The sequence below is a fragment of the Cavia porcellus genome, unplaced genomic scaffold, assembly GCF_034190915.1.
Source record: "Cavia porcellus strain 051 isolate PalLab524CR breed Dunkin Hartley unplaced genomic scaffold, mCavPor4.1 scaffold_5, whole genome shotgun sequence".
Taxonomy (NCBI): Eukaryota; Metazoa; Chordata; class Mammalia; order Rodentia; family Caviidae; genus Cavia; species Cavia porcellus.
The window spans coordinates 58,682,435-58,701,565 of record NW_026947488.1 but is presented as its reverse complement, the minus strand read 5'-3'; the positions used below and the strand labels follow the sequence as shown (position 1 = coordinate 58,701,565).

The 19,131-nt window shown below is 37.4% G+C and overlaps 1 protein-coding gene and 1 pseudogene across 7 annotated transcripts in view; both read right to left on the bottom strand.

Moving 5' to 3' along the window:
• Positions 1-19,131, bottom strand: part of Tmem108 (transmembrane protein 108) — a 322,687-nt gene that overhangs the window by 38,186 nt on the left and 265,370 nt on the right. The window lies entirely within an intron of this gene.
• The window catches only part of LOC134476095 (high mobility group nucleosome-binding domain-containing protein 3-like), a 110,293-nt pseudogene continuing 96,409 nt past the window's right edge, over positions 5,248-19,131 (bottom strand).

The window sequence follows — 19,131 nt, the reverse complement described above, 5'->3', positions numbered from 1 at the left end:
CTTATTTGGCTTTGTATTGTTGTATCTGTGGGGTTTTACTCTATGTTGTTTGTGACCAAAGAAGAGTCTTTTCTAGTCCTGGCTTTGGAAACATTTACTAATCTTTTCCCGTATTTGCTCTATAATTTCATTTCTTATATTTAACCATGTAGGAGGTGTGTGTGCCATTCTGACCCCTCCTTATGACCCTGGTTTCCTGAGTACTAGAAGTGCTGTATGCACACTTTACAGCTGGATCCCTCTCCTGGAATGTCTCCGAGGCAAAGGGAGCTGCCTCACCCATGATTATAATCCCTGGGTAGGCAGGGTGGCTCCATGTTCAACACCTGGTTGACACCAAGGCAGACGTCAACTTGGGACAACTACTAATAACTGTTATATTTTTGTCATCTTTGAAAATTTTAAGTGTACTGTAAACTATTTCTAGGCTCTGCGGTCTGTTACTATAATCTGTTCTTTTTGTACCCGATTATTTTGATTTTTGGCAAAGAAATGTCTCCTTCTAGCACTTTAACACAGATCTTTACTACCCTTGCCTATTCACACTTCCAGATGAACTCTGAACTAAGTTTCTATGGGGTAATGAAAATTCATTATTAGAATTTTGATTGTGATTTCATTAAGGCTATAAACTAATTTGGGGAATTTTTACCATAGTAAATCATGCCTTGATATACGATATGATGTCTTGCTTCATTCACTCAAATCTTTTGTGTTCTTTAATGAAGCAACTGTAGTTTTCTTTATGTCTTGACTACATGGCTAAATTTGAACTTTTTCTTGTGTTGAAACTAGAAAGTAGCTTTCCTTATGTGTTCACTGTGGGTATACTTCTATAAAAGTTACTAAAGAATACTAGTAACTTATTTAGAGAAGTACAATTTGCATACAAATTGGGAACAAAGCAAAGTATCTCCTTTCTCTGTTCCTAGTCATCACTATACTGGGGGAGGTTCTAGCCAATGGAATAAAGCAAGAAATGAAACTAAAACAAGACTGAGAAGGAAGATAAAACTGTCTTTGTTTGTAGAAGCACAACCTTTCTGGGTAGAAAATCTGAAAGAACTAACAAAAACTGAATACCCAAGAAATAATAAGCAAGGTTACTAGAAAAGTCAAATTTCTTTCTAGATACAAGCCATAAACAATTGGAATTTGAAATTGAAAACAAAACTCCATTTATATAAGTACCCTTTCCCTCTCAAAAGAAAACAAAACTGAATGTTTACGTCTAATAAAATATGTACAAGATTTATATGAAGATAATGATAAAACTGATTGACAGATATAATTTATTTCAATTTTTGTTTTGTTTTTGTGGTGCTTGGGTTTGAATGCAGGGCCTCTTACATACTACTTGGGTGCTTTACTAGTTACAACCCCAGCCCTATGCTCTGATTAATAAAATTAGAGTATATTGAGTAAGTGAAGAGGGATTCCATGTTAATGAATAAGAAGATGAAATTAAAAGCTGTCATTTATGTCTCGTTTGATCTACAGATGCAATGAAATTCCCATCAAAATCTTAGAACAAGTTATTTTGTGGATATAGACAAGCTGATTCTAAAATTTATATGAAAATCAAACAACTAATAGCCAATGTAATTCTAAGGAAGAACAAAACTGAAGGACTGGTAGTACCTGACTTCAAAATGTACTCTAAAGTTATAGTAGTCAAGATGAAGTGCTACTGGTAAAAAACAGACCAGCTGATGATCAACAGAACAGAACACAGTACACAGACTCATGCAAATACAGTCCAGCGACCTTTGACAAAGGAGCAATGACAATTCAGTGGGAGCAGGACTGTCTTTTCAATAAATGGTGCAGGAACAACTAGGTACCCATTTGAATCCCCCCAGAAAACACTTCTAGATACAGACTTAAATCTTTCACAAAAATTAATACAAAATGCATCATGGACCTAAGCATCAAATGCAGTTATAAAACTTGTAGAAGATAATAGTGAGAAAACTTAGGTGACCTTGGATTTGATGATGAGTTTTTAGACACAATTCCCAAAGCAAGACTCAGGAAAGAAAAAAATGGTAAGTTGCTACTATATTCTTATGATAATGCTTGAAGTCCAGAAAATCGGTGAGACCAAAAACTGGCAAGGATGTGAAGAAACAGACAGTCCCATTCATGGCTGACAGGAATGCCCAATGGTTCAAAATCTCTGCAAGACGGTTTGGCATATCTAATAAAGCCAAATACATTCTTAATATATGATCTAGTGATTGAGCTCTTCAGTATTTACTCAAATAAATAGAAAACATATCCTAAACATACATAAAACATAAAAACCTAAACATACATGAATCCCTAAATTAATTTTATTCTTTTTTTTTCTTTTTTTTTTTTTTTTTTTGTCTTTTTGAGACAGGATTTGTTATGTGGTTCAGGCTGGCCTCAAACTTACAGGCTGGCCTCGAACTTGCAGCAATCCTCCTGCCTCAACTTCCCAAGCCCTGGGATTGCAGGCATATACTACCCATGTTCAGCTTCATAAGTGTTAAAAACTGAAATTAACCAAGATGTCCTTTAGTAGATGAATGGAGGCAGAAATTGTAGTGTTGGGGACCACAAATTCACAATGGTTAGTTTTACATACTTCCCAAAAGGATCAACGGAGACCAGAGATTTTTGGTATCACCCTAAGACTAAGACTAAAAACCTAAGACTAATAGGACTAAAGACACTCAGGGTCCTATCCTCCTTAGTTTAAAATCACCACCACCCTCTGAGTCATCCAATAATCCCCTCCTCAATCAATAAATGCCAAGGTTTTAGAGGCCTCATGGTCTTTAGTTCCTGTGAATAACTGGTCAGCTGCTTGCTGTTTGCCTCTGGCTTTGTTTCTCTTGCCAAGCAATGTAACACCTACAGGAGACTGGAGGCTCACTGCAGGGGTCCCCAATACTGTAGTACACTTACACCAAGGACTGTTATCCGGGCATAAAAAGGAATGAGTTACCAAAGAAACACAAAGAGAAGCCTTAAAAACATTGCTAAGTGACAGAAGCTTTTCTGAAAAAGCTATACACTGTAAACTCACAACTTTCTATGGCAAAATACCTGTAATTTAAATGCAGAGGACACCTCTTTAACAAGCATGGTAACCAACAAAGAAAATGTGGTATATATTCACAATGGAATTTAATTCATCCATAAAGAGGAATTTGTAGCAAAATAGATGAAACTGGAGGACACTATGCCATAAAATAAGCCAGATATAGTAAGGCAACTGTATCATGTTTTCTCCTAGGTGAAAACTAAAATAAGTGCACCTGAATGTAGATTAGTGATTAACAGACAGGGGAAGGTCTGTATGGCGGAGGGGGTAAAGGGATGTTGGATTTGATCAGTGCACGCTGTATTCCTGCGAGGAACTGGTACACTGCAGCTCATTAAATGAATGGCGATAAGGAATTTTAGTACGATTCCAATAAAAATACAGAATGTCTCCATTTCTCCAGACAGTGTATCTCTTTTCAGGGAGTATTTCCTCTCTGAGGAACCACTGTTCTCTTACTAGAGACAGTTCTATTTGGTCTTGAATTTCATATAAATAGAAGCTTGCATTAGTAATTTTTTATATACTGACTTTGTAACTATATATGAATGTCTCATTATTTCTCATGGTTAGGGATTTCTCAGGAAGTCAATGATGTTCCTACAAATAAAAATTCTGAATTACTCTTTAATACATTTGTAACTCTTATTTTTGTTTTACGTCTTATCACACTGATCTGAATATCCAACAATGACAGTGATGGTATCCTTGTTGTGATCTTGGTTTTAATAAAAAGCACTATACAATAGTAATAGCTATTGTGTTAGCTTAAGGAAATACTCTTCTATACTTAAGAGTTTTTAAAATGAGTATTAAATATTATCAATGTTTCTGTAATCCATTGAGATGACCATTCAACTATGAAACTCCTTGGACCTCATGATCTATTCTAACAGATATTAATAGCAAGCTATCTTTGTATTCTTAGAATAAATTTCATTCATTTCTGATGTATGTAATTTGATAAAATTGTTTCAGATTGTATTTCTTTTTGTCACCAGGGTTAGCCTATAAATTTCATGTGCTTCTCTTTAGACTCCAGATTAAGTTTTTGGATCTGAGTAACATTAGCTGTGTAATAAAAATGGTAAATTTTGAATATTTTCTGTGCTAGACTACCCTCCATACTATATGAAATGTTCTTTAAACTTACAAAGTTTTAACTGTAAAAAGTTAAATCTCTTGGCAACTTAAAACCTGAAATTGTTGACAACTTGAAGATACCTTTCTTGCTTTCATTTGCATCTGATTTTCTATACATGATTTGGTAATTTTAATTTATCTAGAAAACTGTGAATTCTGTTGAATTTTTCACTGTAAAAATACAGAAAAAAATGTAGCCTTGTTTAAAAATATTCATCTATTACATGTCTTTCTTATACCAGTATGTTTTTCTTTTAAATAGACTCATCAAAAGCACATTTATTGCATTATTTTTAATCAACTCCTGAATACATTCATAAGTATGACCAGCTTTCTAAAGTTCTAATTATATTTTTCACTTTCTAAAATTTTATTAAAATTTTATTTTGTTTTTTGATTTTCTGAGCTAAGTTCACAGGTAATCTTTTTGTCCTTCTTTATTAAATGGTTAAAGCTTTGAGTTGAGACTTAAGGATCTCTTTCTGCATTTAAAACTTATTATCAACCCAGCTTCCTTCAGTCTTTGCTGAAGTCTTGTTACTTCTATAAAATACATTTCAGTTGTCTTTCAGCATATATTTTGACATGTAATATTTGTACTGCTGTTACCTTCTATTCAGTCTGAAACTTTCACTTTCTGTATTACCTAATATTTATTCAAGGTTAAGTTTACTTAACTACTCAAATAGCAGTGAGATTTTACTTTGCAATTTTTACTTCTAACCCTAGTTTTTATTGTACTAACAAGAAAGTTTACTTTTCATTGAGTTTTTTTAGTCCAGTACAGAATGAATTTTTATAGTCTATGAATATTTGAAGATTGCATTATTTTTAGGGTACACAGTTCAGAATATAGCTGTCAAATTAACCTTACATGCTTGAATCCTATTTATTTATTGGCACAACTTAGATACACATAATGATAGCATTCAGTATAGGGAATTTGTGCCTGAACAAATACATACATCTATCCTGGTTCCCCTGTTTTACTCCCCACCCTCTTGCTTCCCCTCCCACTTTGTCTCCATTTTATCCTCCCTTTATCTTTTTATCTTTTTTTTCCTTTCTTTTCTGCTCCCCCTTCCTAGTTTCTCTTTCTTTTGAATGATTATTTCCTATTTCATGGTACCTATGATGCATTTTGGGTCTTATTTACCCTTTTCATTTCTCACACCAAAGAAACAATATGATATTTAGACATGTGTGTCCAATTTATTTCACTTAAGAGGATGGTCTTGAGGTGCTTCCATTGGGCTATAAATGTCTCAAGTTTATCCTTCTTTATGACTGAATAGTACTCTGTTGTATAAAAAAAATCTTTTATATCCATTCCTAGCATTTGGATTGTTTCCAAATTTAGCTATTACAAACTATAAACACGGGCACACATATATCGCTGTGATATGATGTTTTTAATTTTTCTGGGAAGACACCCAGGAGGGAAATATCTGGGTTGAATGGGGCCTCAATCCTAGTTTTTTGAGGAATCTTCATGCAGAAATTTCCACAGTGGTTGCATCAGTCTGCATTTCCAACCAACCACGGAGAATGGTTCCTTTTTCCCGACAGTCCTATCAGCATTTATTAGTTTATTTCTAGGTAATTGTCATTCCTCGGAAGTGAGATGGAATCTCACCATTGTTTTAATTTGCATCTCTCAAGTGACCAGTGATGTTACTTTTGACTTCATGACTTATTAAAAGACTAAATATTATATGCTAAGTTTTTTACAAGCATGTTTCTATCTTTTCCTTGTGTTCTCATAGCTTTTGCTCTGTCTGTATTTCTGTGTTATTTTAGATTCGTTGTGGATTACATCTTTTATAAAGCAATCCTCTTTATACACATATTTTTCTCTGGAGTGTTATTCTAACAAATATTAATATTGCTACTCTAGGGCTGGGAGTTTAGTTTAGCGATGTAAGTGCCTGCCTGGTAAGCACAAGGTCATGAGTTTGATCCCCAGTAAAAACAAACAGACAAACTGTAGTATTGCTATTCTTGTGCTGTTTTCAAAAATGTCATTTATAAATATTTGTTTTATTTTCATTTGCGTTTTCTCTGTCCTTGTATTTGTAAAACTTTGTGTCATTCAGTCTTAGGTGAATAAAGTATGTGGTTATACTTTGTTTTAGATGGAAGTCTGTCATTTAACAGAGGACTTTATTTACATTCATTGACATAACTATTGTTAGATCTTATTTGTCTCATCCTGTTTTATGCTCTTTTGTGGGGCTAGAGATGGGGACTGAACCCAGGACCATTGCTCTTTGCACTGAGCTTCACTTCTAGTCCCTTTTAAATTTTGAGACAGGGCTGCACTAAATTGTTAGTTGCCCAAGCTGGACTTGAACTCACAGTCCTCCCGCCTCGCCCTCCTAAAGTGCTTGGATTACAGGTGTTTGCCATCACACTTGGCTAGCTGTTATTTTGATGCCTTTTTACTTATTTGTTTTTAAATTATCCATATTGCCATTGTCATACCTCAGTTACATTACTCTGTGTATGCCAAATATGAAACTCTGAGTCTCTCCTTTACCTTTCCACCAAATCCATATGAAAAAGGGAATTTATCAATTTAAGTAAGCCTCACTTGTTTGTAAACAGCTGTGCTTACTTAAGCAGTTTGTTCCAAAGAACTACCAACAGAAACACCAACTGATTTCATTAGTCCACCCAGAAATTTCTAGCTGGCTCTCGTGCAGGGACACTATGAATTAGTCATGCTTAAAATGTCATTTAAAAATAAAACTGCTTGAGGATAAATCAGAAGCCAGTAGACTGAACTCTTGATTTTATTACCATAAGGGATTTTGATCCTAGTTTCCACCTTCAACTTCCCCCTCACCGACTCTAATGATAAAACAGATCGCCAAAACACAGTTCAGTCCAGGCCAAGGAACGGGCAGAGCAACACCGCTGCCCTCTCAGGACCATCACTCGCCTACCTCACCTTCTGCTGCCGTATGGATCCAGCCATGGTTCTCTGCTGATCCCCTGTCCATGACTTTACAATGGCTACTTTCTTACATCCATATTGACCTTTCCATCATAACTGTTTTCAAAGCTCTGTTCATTTCCTGACAATGACGAAATAGGTACAGTTGTTGTTTTGCTTATTAGGTCTCATTTGTCATTTTGTAACTGTGTATGTGTGTCAACTGTTCTTCCATATGGTTATGGTATCCTTCGGGACCCAAATACTTTCCCCATGGACTCACTAGATTTCATGGCTGGAAAGATTCTCAAAACTCATCCTAGACTGAGTTGGGTAGACCTGCATTACAGCACTAGCCCAACTATAATTCAGTAACATATGGAACCTACTTCTCTTCCTTTGGTGATGAGTTCTAAAGTCATTTCTCAAGTTAACATTTTCTAATTCTATAACACTAATGGTCATTTTACAAAAAAGGAACTGACTCACAGCCCACAAGGAGGGAATGACTTGCTCAAGTTCACAGACAATTAACGTCCCAAATATAACTTGCAGTTCAATCTCTTGATCCTGTCACTCTTTGAGAATGCCCTGTGACTCTCTCAGAGTGCCAACATGTCACCTTGTTAGGAACAAGTTCTCAAAATACATGGCTTTGACTTTCTAAAAACTAAACTTTCTGGAAAGATGAAATTGACTCTGAACTTTGAATATCTGTATTTTAAATACTTTTTTAAAAGCAGTATTGCACAGTTAGTTAATCATTTCAGTTCTGTGTTCTAGTTCCTTTCATGTCATTCCCAAGGTTAGCTCTCTTTTCTATCTGCTAGAAAGCCTTACCCTAGGTTTTGGATTTTGGAACTGTCCACCAAAGCTCTGCTGTCCCTTACCTGCTTTTAATTCTTTACTGGATCATATCATTTCCACAAGTAAGACAATTTGCAGAAGAGGCACATAAATCTCTTTGGCCCTCTGTTTCCTTATGTGTAACCAAAGGTGTGGAAGTAAGTGTTCTCTAGTAGTCTTTCTGCCTCTGATTTGTTTTTGAAGCAATGGATAGGGAATGGGTAAACAGGAAGAAAGCAGACTGAGAAATGGCTTATACATTGATAATTTATTCTAGAGAATAGGTTTGGCATGAAAAAGTGAAGGAGGGATAGAACACTGAAGAATGTGTTACTGAGCTGATCACCACTGTGGGAGGTGGGAGTGCAATCCTGCTGCAGGGACCCCTGGAAGGGCTTTGTCAAAGTTACATCATTGCCCTGCCAAGCGACAGAAGGGGGAGAATTTGCTTCTTGCCTTTTTCTTTGGTTTGTCAAAGGTTATCCGCCTCTTGGGACACTATCCTGATGATGTGTTGGGGGTGTTCAGGCGACAGAAGGGCTTAGTGATTCTCATGACTGTGGCAGAGAAGTTGGGGGCAGAATGAGACAGGTGGGGTGTGGCGGAGGTGGATGCTGTCACGCTGCTTCTCCCCAAGGCTGGCCTCTGCACCACATCTCGGGTGACAGATGAAGCAGGTGAGAGGCTGGTGGACCATGAGGAATCCTTAGACCCAACTCTGCATAGGTGACCCATCAAGGGACATTAACAAATGGTGCTGGAAAAACAGGTTATTCACATGCAGAAGATTGAAACTAGATCCACACCTCTCACCTGTACTAAAGTCAAATTGCAATGGGTCAAAGACCTAGATATAAAAACAGAAAATCTGAATCTGCTGGAAGACAACTGAGGACTCACTGGAAATCAAAGGCACAGGCAAGGCCTTCCTGAATAAAACTTCAGTAGCACAGGAAATAATATCAAGAGTCAACAAATGGGATTGTATTAAATTAAAAATCTTTGGCACAGCAAAGGAAACAATCAACAGAGTGAAGAGACAACATATAGAACAGGAAAAAAGTTTTCCTCCTTATACAAAGGAGTAAGATCTGTAATATGAAGAACTAAAAAAAATGAGGCCACCCCAAAATAAAAGAGTCAATAAAAAAAATGGCTAAATGAACTGACACTTTTCAATAGAAATAAAAACTGCAAATAAGTGCTTGAAAAAGTGTCTAACATCTGTAGTCATTAAGGAATTCCAAATCAAAAGAACTTTGAGATCCATCTTACTCCAGTAGAATGGTTAGCATCAAGAATGCACGCACACACACACACACACACACACACACACACACACACACACACACACGTAGGGAAAAAGGAACCCTTCTACTTTGTGGGTAGGACTATACATTAGCATAACCACTATGGAAATAAGATTGGAGATCACTAAAAAAGGGATAGATATTCCACTGGACTCAGCTACATCTCTCCCAGGTATAACCCTGAAAGAGTTAAAGATATCACATTACAGTGCTACATGCATATCCATGTATATAGCAGCACAACTGACAATAACTAAGCTCTGGAAGCAACCTAGATGCCTATCACCAGATGAATGAATAAAAAAATTATGTTACATAGACACAATTGAACATCACTCAGCCACAAACAACAATGCAAGTCACATCATTTGCGGGAAAATGGATAGAACTTGAGACCCTAATGTTAAGTAAAATCAGTCAGATAGAGAAGGGTAAATACTGTATGCTTTATCTTTTATGAGAAACCCAAAATGTAAGTGAATAAAAGTGTTACACATAGGAGAGATGGCAGGAAACAAAAAGGAAGACTTTTTAGAAGTGAGGTAGAGGACCAATGGGGAAGGGAAATCATAGGGGGAGAGGATAAAAGGATTGAAAATGATCAAGATATAATACATACATGTACCAGTTTCCTCAAGAAAATGTAAATATTATGTATTGCAAACAGAAACAAAAAAAATAAAAGTCTGAAATGGATGGGGAAATAATGGTATTTCACATTAAAACAGGGGACAGAAATATTACTTAGAGAAAGATGATATAAACACTTGACAACTGGTTACCTCTCTGCTTGAAACCTTCTAGAACTTGTAGCTCACTTCCAGCAAAAGCCCTTGTTTAGCAGTGGCCACTGACTTCTCTCTGACTCCACTTCCCTTCTCAAAAGGCTCCCGCCCCACTGACTCCCAGGCCGCTGCCCAGCACACCACGCACTCCCGCCTCTACACCGAACCTCAGCAGCTTCCACCTTGAAAGCTCCTCCTGCTGCACCTGATGGTGGCCTCTGCTTCAATGCTCTCTGTCCGAGAAGCTTTCCATAATTACCCTATACACACGCCCTTATCACCCTTTGTCCCCTGACCACACTTTATTTTTTCCATAATGCTTAACTCTATCTCATATTAAATATCTATTTTTAAAGATTAACTCATTTCAGTATCCCTGGGAACATAGGCATCACCAAACCAATACCTTTCACTGTTTTATGCACTGGTATATTTCTAACATCTAGAACAACACCTGGAAATATAAGGCATTTAGTGATTTTTGTTTGGAAAATAAGTTACTGATGGAGTGAATAAAGATGTTTATGTTTTGCTGGGGCAAAAAAAATGATAGTCTTATTTTGGCCAGTTCTTTAAATAGAAGCATAAAAACTGTTAGGTTATGTTCTTCTTGGGTGGTGATGGAAGTTGTAAAAGGTTGTGAAGTCACAAGAACTGAACTTTGTAGACCCAGAAGACCACTGCATAGACAGCCTTACACGCAGCTTTATGTTACTGTTAGGAACTCCGGGAGCTCAAGGCAGCACGGCATCATCTGTTATCTTCTGGTCCACCCCATGGCTTCAGAAAGGACTGTGACCTTTTGGCTAATTAAATCAGATCTATAAGCTAATTTCGTGCTAGGTGCTTGTGTATGCAGGTGCTGGTATATTTTAAGACTTTCCTGAAGAAAGAAACTCAACTCTATATACCTTAAAGCCATTCTATTTTAGCTGTCATCAAGCAATTAGATGCAGTCTTCTTCCTATCCTTTAAGTTGATTAGTCACACTGCGCAATGTGCTCTGTAACCAAAAAACCACTAAAAAAAGCAGCACAAGTTCTCTTCCAGTCAGATGTAACTCCCCAGAACCTACAAGGACATGCTGAAGAACCTGATGGTAGCAGTCCTCTAGGTGTGCCAATGATAGGGGGATAGGGACATATTTGGGAAGGGAAAGACTGGCTGGAGGAAGAAGAGGCTAAGGAAAGTATTTCAGTGATAAAAACAGAGTGATAAGTGTAATGAGTTGGACAAGGTATGAGATATTTAGATTTCTGATGACTTCCTATAGGTAACAGTTTAGGTAGTCAGCCAAACAAAACAAGTATCCAAATTGGACTCCTAGAGGAAATGCAAAATGTGGTAAACCCCATGAAAATAAACTTCTGGGCCACAGTTTATAGTAAGCAGAACCAGTGGCCTGTTTTTTAAAGGAGAAAAAAAAACCCAAAACAGTATAAGGGTACAAGTAATACAGAATCTCAAAAAAAAAAAAAAAGTCAGAAATCACTAGTTAATAGATTACATATTGTCATCTTAGAAATAGTTGTTCAAGTTAAGCCTGGTTTTTTAAATGAGAATGGAATTGTCTAGGAAACTCAAAGAATATCAGTGCTGCCATGTAACACAATCTAAACTCTGTAGTAGTATTAATTTCTCAAAATGCTTGAAACTTTTTGGAAATAGTATAAACCTAGCATCTTGAGCAGCGTAGGCCTACTTGCCTGGGTAAGAGTTGGGTGCCGCTTGCGACGGGAGGTAGTGCTCATTCTCACAGACTGCTTACTCCCATGGGGCAGGGGCACTGTGGACACAGGGGAAGAGTGCCACACATCTGCCTGTTGCCCTGGGAGGGGTGCTCTGCCAATTTGGAATGGATCTGCATGGTCACTTGGGGGAGGGGTGTCCTTGTCAGCACAGGTCTGCTTAAACATTTAGTTTCATTGGATTGCTTTTGTTTTTGTTTCTTGTTTTGGTATCAGGAATCAAACTCACAACCCTGTGCTTGCCAGGCAGGTGCTGGGCCAGTGGGCTACATCCCTGGCCCAAAATTTAGTTTTAATCAAGTAAAAAATAAAAATAAAACAAAAACCTTCAGTGCCCTGATCATGCTAGCTGTTTAGCTGCTAAACTATATAATACAGTTTTCCAAATAAGTTTAATAAATGAATCCTTCTTTCCCATTCATGTAATCCAAGGCTGAATTCCAAGCTCCTTTGCTGGTTCCACTTTTCTAGACTCTTCAGATTCCCAATTTAATATTCACAGCACCTATTTAGCTAGTGGCTACCATACTGGACTGTGTAAATGCAGAGTTTCCATTATCATTGAACATTATTGTGGATAGTACTACTCCTATGCCAGCAGTCAGCAAACTATGGCTTGTAGGCCAATCTAGCCTACTTTCTGCAACCACCAAAACAACTTTTACTGGAAGATGTCCACATCCATTTTTCCATGTATTATCTATGGCTGCTTTCATATCTCATCAGAAAGATTGTATGGAGCAATCCACAAAGTCTAAATATTTATTAGATAAAATGTTTGCCAACTCTGTTCTATACCCTTTTCTACATCACAAAAACAGAGGGCGCCCAACCTAAGGATGCACCTCAAGGTCCTAGAAAAATAAGAACAATCCAAACTCAAAGCTATCACAAGGAAGGAATTATAAAGACTAGAGCAGAAATCAATGAAATCAAGACATACACACACATTTAAATTTTTATGAATTGAAAAGTTGGTTCTTCAGAAGAATAAACAAAAGAAATTAACCTTAACCAATCCAATCAAAAAGGAGAAAAAAAGACCCAAATCAAATGCAAGTGGAAATGAAAAAAGTGAAATCATAATGGATACTGCCTAAATCAAAGAGATATTAAGAACTACTTTACAACCTGTACGCAAATAAATTGGAGAATTCAGAAGTGGAAAGATTCATATATATATATATATATATATATATTACCAAAACTGAACCAAGAAGACTTTAAAAAACCCATGAGTAATCAATAATGGGCAATGAAATTAAAACAATAATAAAAAACTTCACAACTAAAAAAAGCTCAGGTCCAGATGGGGTCACTGCTAACTTCCACAAAAATTTCAGATTAATTTTATCTAATTAATACCAATACTTTTCAAGTTTCATTAATGAAACCAAAAGGGAAGGAATACTCTCAAAGTTATTGTTGGAAACTACTATTCCAAAACCTGATTTCAAAACCAGGCAAGGATCCAACCCAAAAAGAAAACTACATTATAGATCAACCTCTTTAATGAACATAGATGTAAGAATCCTCAACAAGATATTTGCAAACAGAATGCAATAAATCATCAAAAAGATCATATATCATAATCAAATATGCTTCATCCTAGGGATGCAAGGATGGTTGAACATACACAAATAAATACATGCAATACATTATATAAACAGAAGCAAGGACAAATATCACATGGTCATCCCAATAGATGCTTCATGATAAAAACACTGAGGCAAATAGATGTAAAAGATCTTATTGCAATCTGATAAAAGTCATTTATGACCATCGATCGCCAACGTCACATTAAACAGGGGAAAAACTGAAAGCTTTCCCTCTAAAATAAGTAACAAGAAGTGGATGTCCAATATCTTTACTCCTGTTCAGTGTAGTACTCAAAACATTATAAGGTAAAAAAATAAAAGGGAAATGCACAGGAGAGGAAGAAGTCAAGTTATCATTATTTGCAGGTAATAGGATCCTCCACATAGAAGATCCAAACATCCACCAAAGGACTCTTAAAATTAATAACAAAATTCAGTAATATAGCAGGATAAAAATTAACATACAAAAATTATAACATTACTATACATTACTGAGAAAGAAATGAACAAAAATACCATTCATAATAGCATCAAGAAAAATTATTTAGGAATTAACCTAAGGAAATAAAAGACCTTTACAATGAAAACTATAGCACTTTGAAAAAGGAAATCAAAGAGAACATCAGAAATTATAAATATAGGCAGAACCAATATAGTCAAAATGGCCATACTTCCAAAATTGATATACAGATTAATGCAGTCACAATCAAAATTCCAATAGCATTCTTCACAGAACTGGAGAAAACAATCATAAAATTCATATGGAATGAGAAAAGACCCAGAATAGCAAAAGTCATCCTCACTAAAAAACACAAAGCAGGAGACATTACAAGCTGAGACTTGAAGTATATTACAAAGCTACTGTGATAAAAACACCATGGTACTAACACAAAAACAAACATGAGAATCAATCGAACAGAATGGAGGATGTAGAAACAACCTTAAACACACTGAAATATTTGATTTTTGACACGGGTGAGAAACATACACTGGAGGAAAGACAGCCTCTTATATAAATGGTGTTGGGAAAATTGGCTAGCTACATGCAAAAGATTGAATTGAGACCCATTTCTCTCATGTAGTAAAAACATTGATCAAAGAACTAAATGTTAGAACAGAAACATTTAAAGTTCTGGAAGACAAAATAGGTAAAATTCACAGAAGTAGGCAAGAACTTTTTTAATAGAACCCTGGTTGTATAGGAAATAGAGAATCAAAACTCTGGTTGTATAGGAAATAGAGAATCAGAAAATAGGATTGTATCAAATGAAAAAGTTTCTGCATAGCAAAAGTAACAATCAACAGAATGAAAAGATAACCTACCAAACAGGAAGTCTTGCCAGTTGTGCCTAGACAGAAGACTAATATCTACAATATACAAAGAACTAAAAAATTAGATTCCCCCCAAATAAAAGACTTGGTAAAATAATGGGCAAGTGAAAGGAATATACACTTCACAGAAGACATACAAATGGCCAGTACATACATGAAGAAATGCTCAACATTCCTGGCTGTGGGAGAAATGTAAATTAAAATGACATAGATATCCTATCTCACCTCAGAAAGAATGACTATCATCAAGAAATCAAATAATAAATGCTGGCAAGGCTGCGGGGAAAAAGAAATCCTTCTGCACGGCTGGTGGGAATGTAAACTAGTACAAACACTCTGAGAATCAGATGGGGATTTCTCAAAAACCTGCAAGCAGAATTTTCATTTTACTCAGCTATCATCCTTGTAGATATCTTCCCAACATAGTTAAATACATCATATTACGCTGATACATGCATAGCCATGTACACACAATTTATAATAGTTAAATCTTGGATCCATCAACAGATAAATGGATACAGGAAATGTGAAATTTACCCATAATGGCATATTGTGTCATAAAGAAAGATAATCTTGAGCCATTTGTAGGAAAATGGATGCACCTAGAGATCATAATGTTAAGTGAAACAAATCAGACACACAGCCTTAAATATCCATATCCAAGGGTTTCTTATCCAGCATTTTTCATCAGTGAGCATCTCCAAATAAACTATGCACCCACACTAAATATATCTTCTTATTAGTAAAATGCTTCACTAGCCCACAGGCTAAATTTTAGGTCTTCAACGATTTCTTCTATATCTAAGGACTGACAAACTTGTACACAACTGTTTAACTTTATTAGATACAAATGCAAGCCCATAAAAAATTAGGGAGAATGGTATTATGAACTCATTGTGTGCCAATAATCATCACCATCTACCTACCTCTTCTCCTGTATTTTTTAGGTAAATTCCAGATATCATGTAATTCTAACTATTCTTTGGGGGCCCTTCATAACCCACTTTCCTGATACGTAACACTTCAAGGTAAATTCTAAGCATCATTAGAAATCCTTTCCTTCCAGGAGCCTGATATACTTTATTATAAAGCGATTTATTCACCAGTTTCAACAGAACTTGACACATTAATTTAAAAAAAGGTGTGACTCGGGCAGTACAGAAAACGTGAATTAGAATTCAGAAAGGCCAACCATATTCTCTATTCTCTCATAGTTAGCTGAGTATGGTTAGAAGACATTAGCAGTTCATTTTAGTAAAAGTAAATACACCCCTAACTCCCACCTCAAAAAAGAAGAAAAACACAAGATAGCTCCTATTTGACTAGATACTTTCTAAAACCAGATGACTCCTATGTCACTCTGAAAAACACTTTTATCCACAAGAAAGCTAACTATAACCCAGGTATTAAATAAAACACAATCTCCTCCCTCTCTTCTTAAACACACTCACATACACACACACACACACACACACACACACACACACACACACACACACACACGGCATATACAGCCACACACAGCCACTGGAAGACTGTTTCCCCTGCTTAACCTTGGCTGCCAGAAAATTCAGACACAGGAGAGAGCCTTCTCTCCAGTCCTCCAGGCTTGCTTCCCAGTTCTTATTCCCAGCTCTTCAAGCAACTGGCTGGTCTCACACCTCCACCACTGGCTGCTGCACTGCAGGAGAAGCAGAACCAGCCAGAGGGCGTCTTATCTAAAGGCAATTTACTTCTAAACAGTTGTCACGAAGGGAAGCCAGCCAGCGTACTCCAGTGTGGGTGATAGCTGGGTGTATTTATAGTATGTCTACTACTCCTTTCCTTTTTTCATGTTGGGATCGATTTCTTCCCCAAAAGCAAAACTGCCAGATGCAAAGGACAGAAGGACAGGAGGAAACGGATTTTTAGAGAACCCGCACCACATTTGGTTCAGCATCAAGCGCCATGATTTAGGCAATTTTAGACTTCATCCTTTCTAGACAGAGAGAATACAACCACATAATGTCCCCAGCCTTTCCCCCAGGAAAGCCAGACCCCAGCCAAGAAGCATGATTAATAAGCACGGAAGTATTCTCTGCCTGGTGTGATGAGGTGAAGACCGAACAGAGGGTCCTGGGCCTTTGCTTTGCAATTGGTTTTTCTCCAGTCTTGCGTGTCTGTAAGCTGTGATAAGAATTATCCAACCTTTTACTTTGGCTGACAATCAATTGATCAAGAAGTATAAAGCTAACCAAGCAAAGGAAAGTAAAATCTTTCCCAAAAGGGGTTCCTATAGGTTTGCAAAGTTGCTCAGAGTTGAACCTGCAATGCAGAGGGAGTCATTGGAGATTGGTTTTCTGCCACTCAAAGGGTTTCTCTCCTCCTTTTCACTGGAACTTTCCTTCTGGCCTGAAATCCTGTTTGCAGAGACCAGACTCAGCAAGCTCTGCCACCACTAGCCAGGCTGCCACAGGCTCTGGGCACCAATGACTTGAGGGAATGTGTCACTGAGATAGGACAGAAGAAATAAAGGAAACAAGGAAAATTACAGTTATGATTATTATACTTTCAAGGAAAAACCTGCAGCTTCAGGGACACAAAGTTACCCAAAGTTAAAATGCCAGGAAAAAAAAAATCTCTAAGGATCTGAAAGATACAAGTAGCCTATAACGGAGGCCTCTGCATTTCCCCTGCAGAACGTGAATCCCTCACTTTTCCTTTCATACACTTCCACCCTCAGGGAAATGGCACTAAGTGGGCAGCATATTTCTGAATTTCAAACCCAGCCAAATAGTTTGCATCCCAACGTGGCTCACTAAAAGGATCACCTATGTTAAAGATACCTCCAAGATCACAGATTTGCTCTTTTTCAAACTATTCTTGGCCCTTCTCTTGCTTGACATAACAGACTGCTGAACTGTCTAACTACCCCTCTCCCAAACATATCTGAGACAGTGGGACTTGCCTCCTGCCGGAGGGGAAGGTTCCGCCCCTGCCTGAGGCTCTGCAGCCCTGAACTTCAGAGATGAAGTAGCAAAACTATGAAGAAGACAGAGAAGGTGTCAGTGCTCATCCTGTCCACACTGACCTAACACTAGACTGTGAGGTGATGCTTCAAATGCTGCAACAAAGCAGCATCCCTCAGGCCCTCCTGCTGGTGGATCTTTGGCAGGGAGACTCATGTCATAATGCAGAGACACCTGGCAGCCACACTGAGCAGATGTGCAGAGCACCCCAGGGTAGCCTGGAGAAAAGTCTGTCCTAACAAGCAGTCAGGCTCATTTGGACAATTGGTATTTTCACACTGTCTTCATAATAACCCTGGTACCAGGATGCTCAGGCCAGGGATGTGAATCAGCCAAGAATCAACTTTAATATGGTCAAAAAATGTGGCTTGCTTCAAGGATGGCCAAATTCTATGAAAATATAAATTGGGAGTTTTTTTTAATCTTGATTTTAGCACTAGTTGGAGTTACTCATTACAAAATAAAAATAAACATTTCTTTTTCTCAGTGGCATTTTCCTTTCAAGCTGGGACTTTGCTCAAAGCAGACAAAAGCACCCTCCTGGAGGCAAACTGTCTCACACACAAGGAATCCACCCATGTGTTCTTGTGTAGTGAAAGACATGTATAACCTTACACCTGATGACTTAATTTCTGAAACACTCACTTTGCAAACAGACATCTAGTCAACCCTTGAAATCAAGAGAGCACCTAAGGGATTGGGGAATAAACACTGGACACTTGAATGATTTCTTTCACTAAATTCTCTTAATGAGCATTACATTATTTCACAGGTAGAAAGGTCATTTATCAAAGGCTCAACAATTAGTAAGTTATGGATACAGTCTGAACACATGATTCTGTAAGCCAAAACTCATGCTATTCTCACCTGAAGGAGACAGGTGATCTAGAAAAACATCTGTTACTCCCTGTAGAGACCACTTCTTCTCTGGATTCACTGTTGTGGCTTAGCAGACCAGTCCATTTGGGAACTTGGACACTTAGAAGGGATCTACAGGCTCAGCAAGGTGAAGAAGGCCTTTGCTCTAGGTGTAGCTATTAGGGGACAAGGTCAGACTAACTGGAGGCACATCTGACTCCAAAGACTGCTTTCTTTTCATTATATGACACTGCTTCCTGGGTTTCTTGGGTGAACTGTCTTTGGGGCTGGCAGAGTAAAGGTGTCCCAGACAGGAGTCTCCCATGGGCAGGATGTCCAAAGCCCAGTTCAGCTCTACCAGGCTGTGGAGCAACATACATGACATACATGCTTGTCCTGGCTCCCAATTTGATGGAGGAGACAGTAACTAAGAAAGTGCAATTAATCCCGCATTCACTACAGTGGGGATTTTTTTATTTGGTCTGTTTT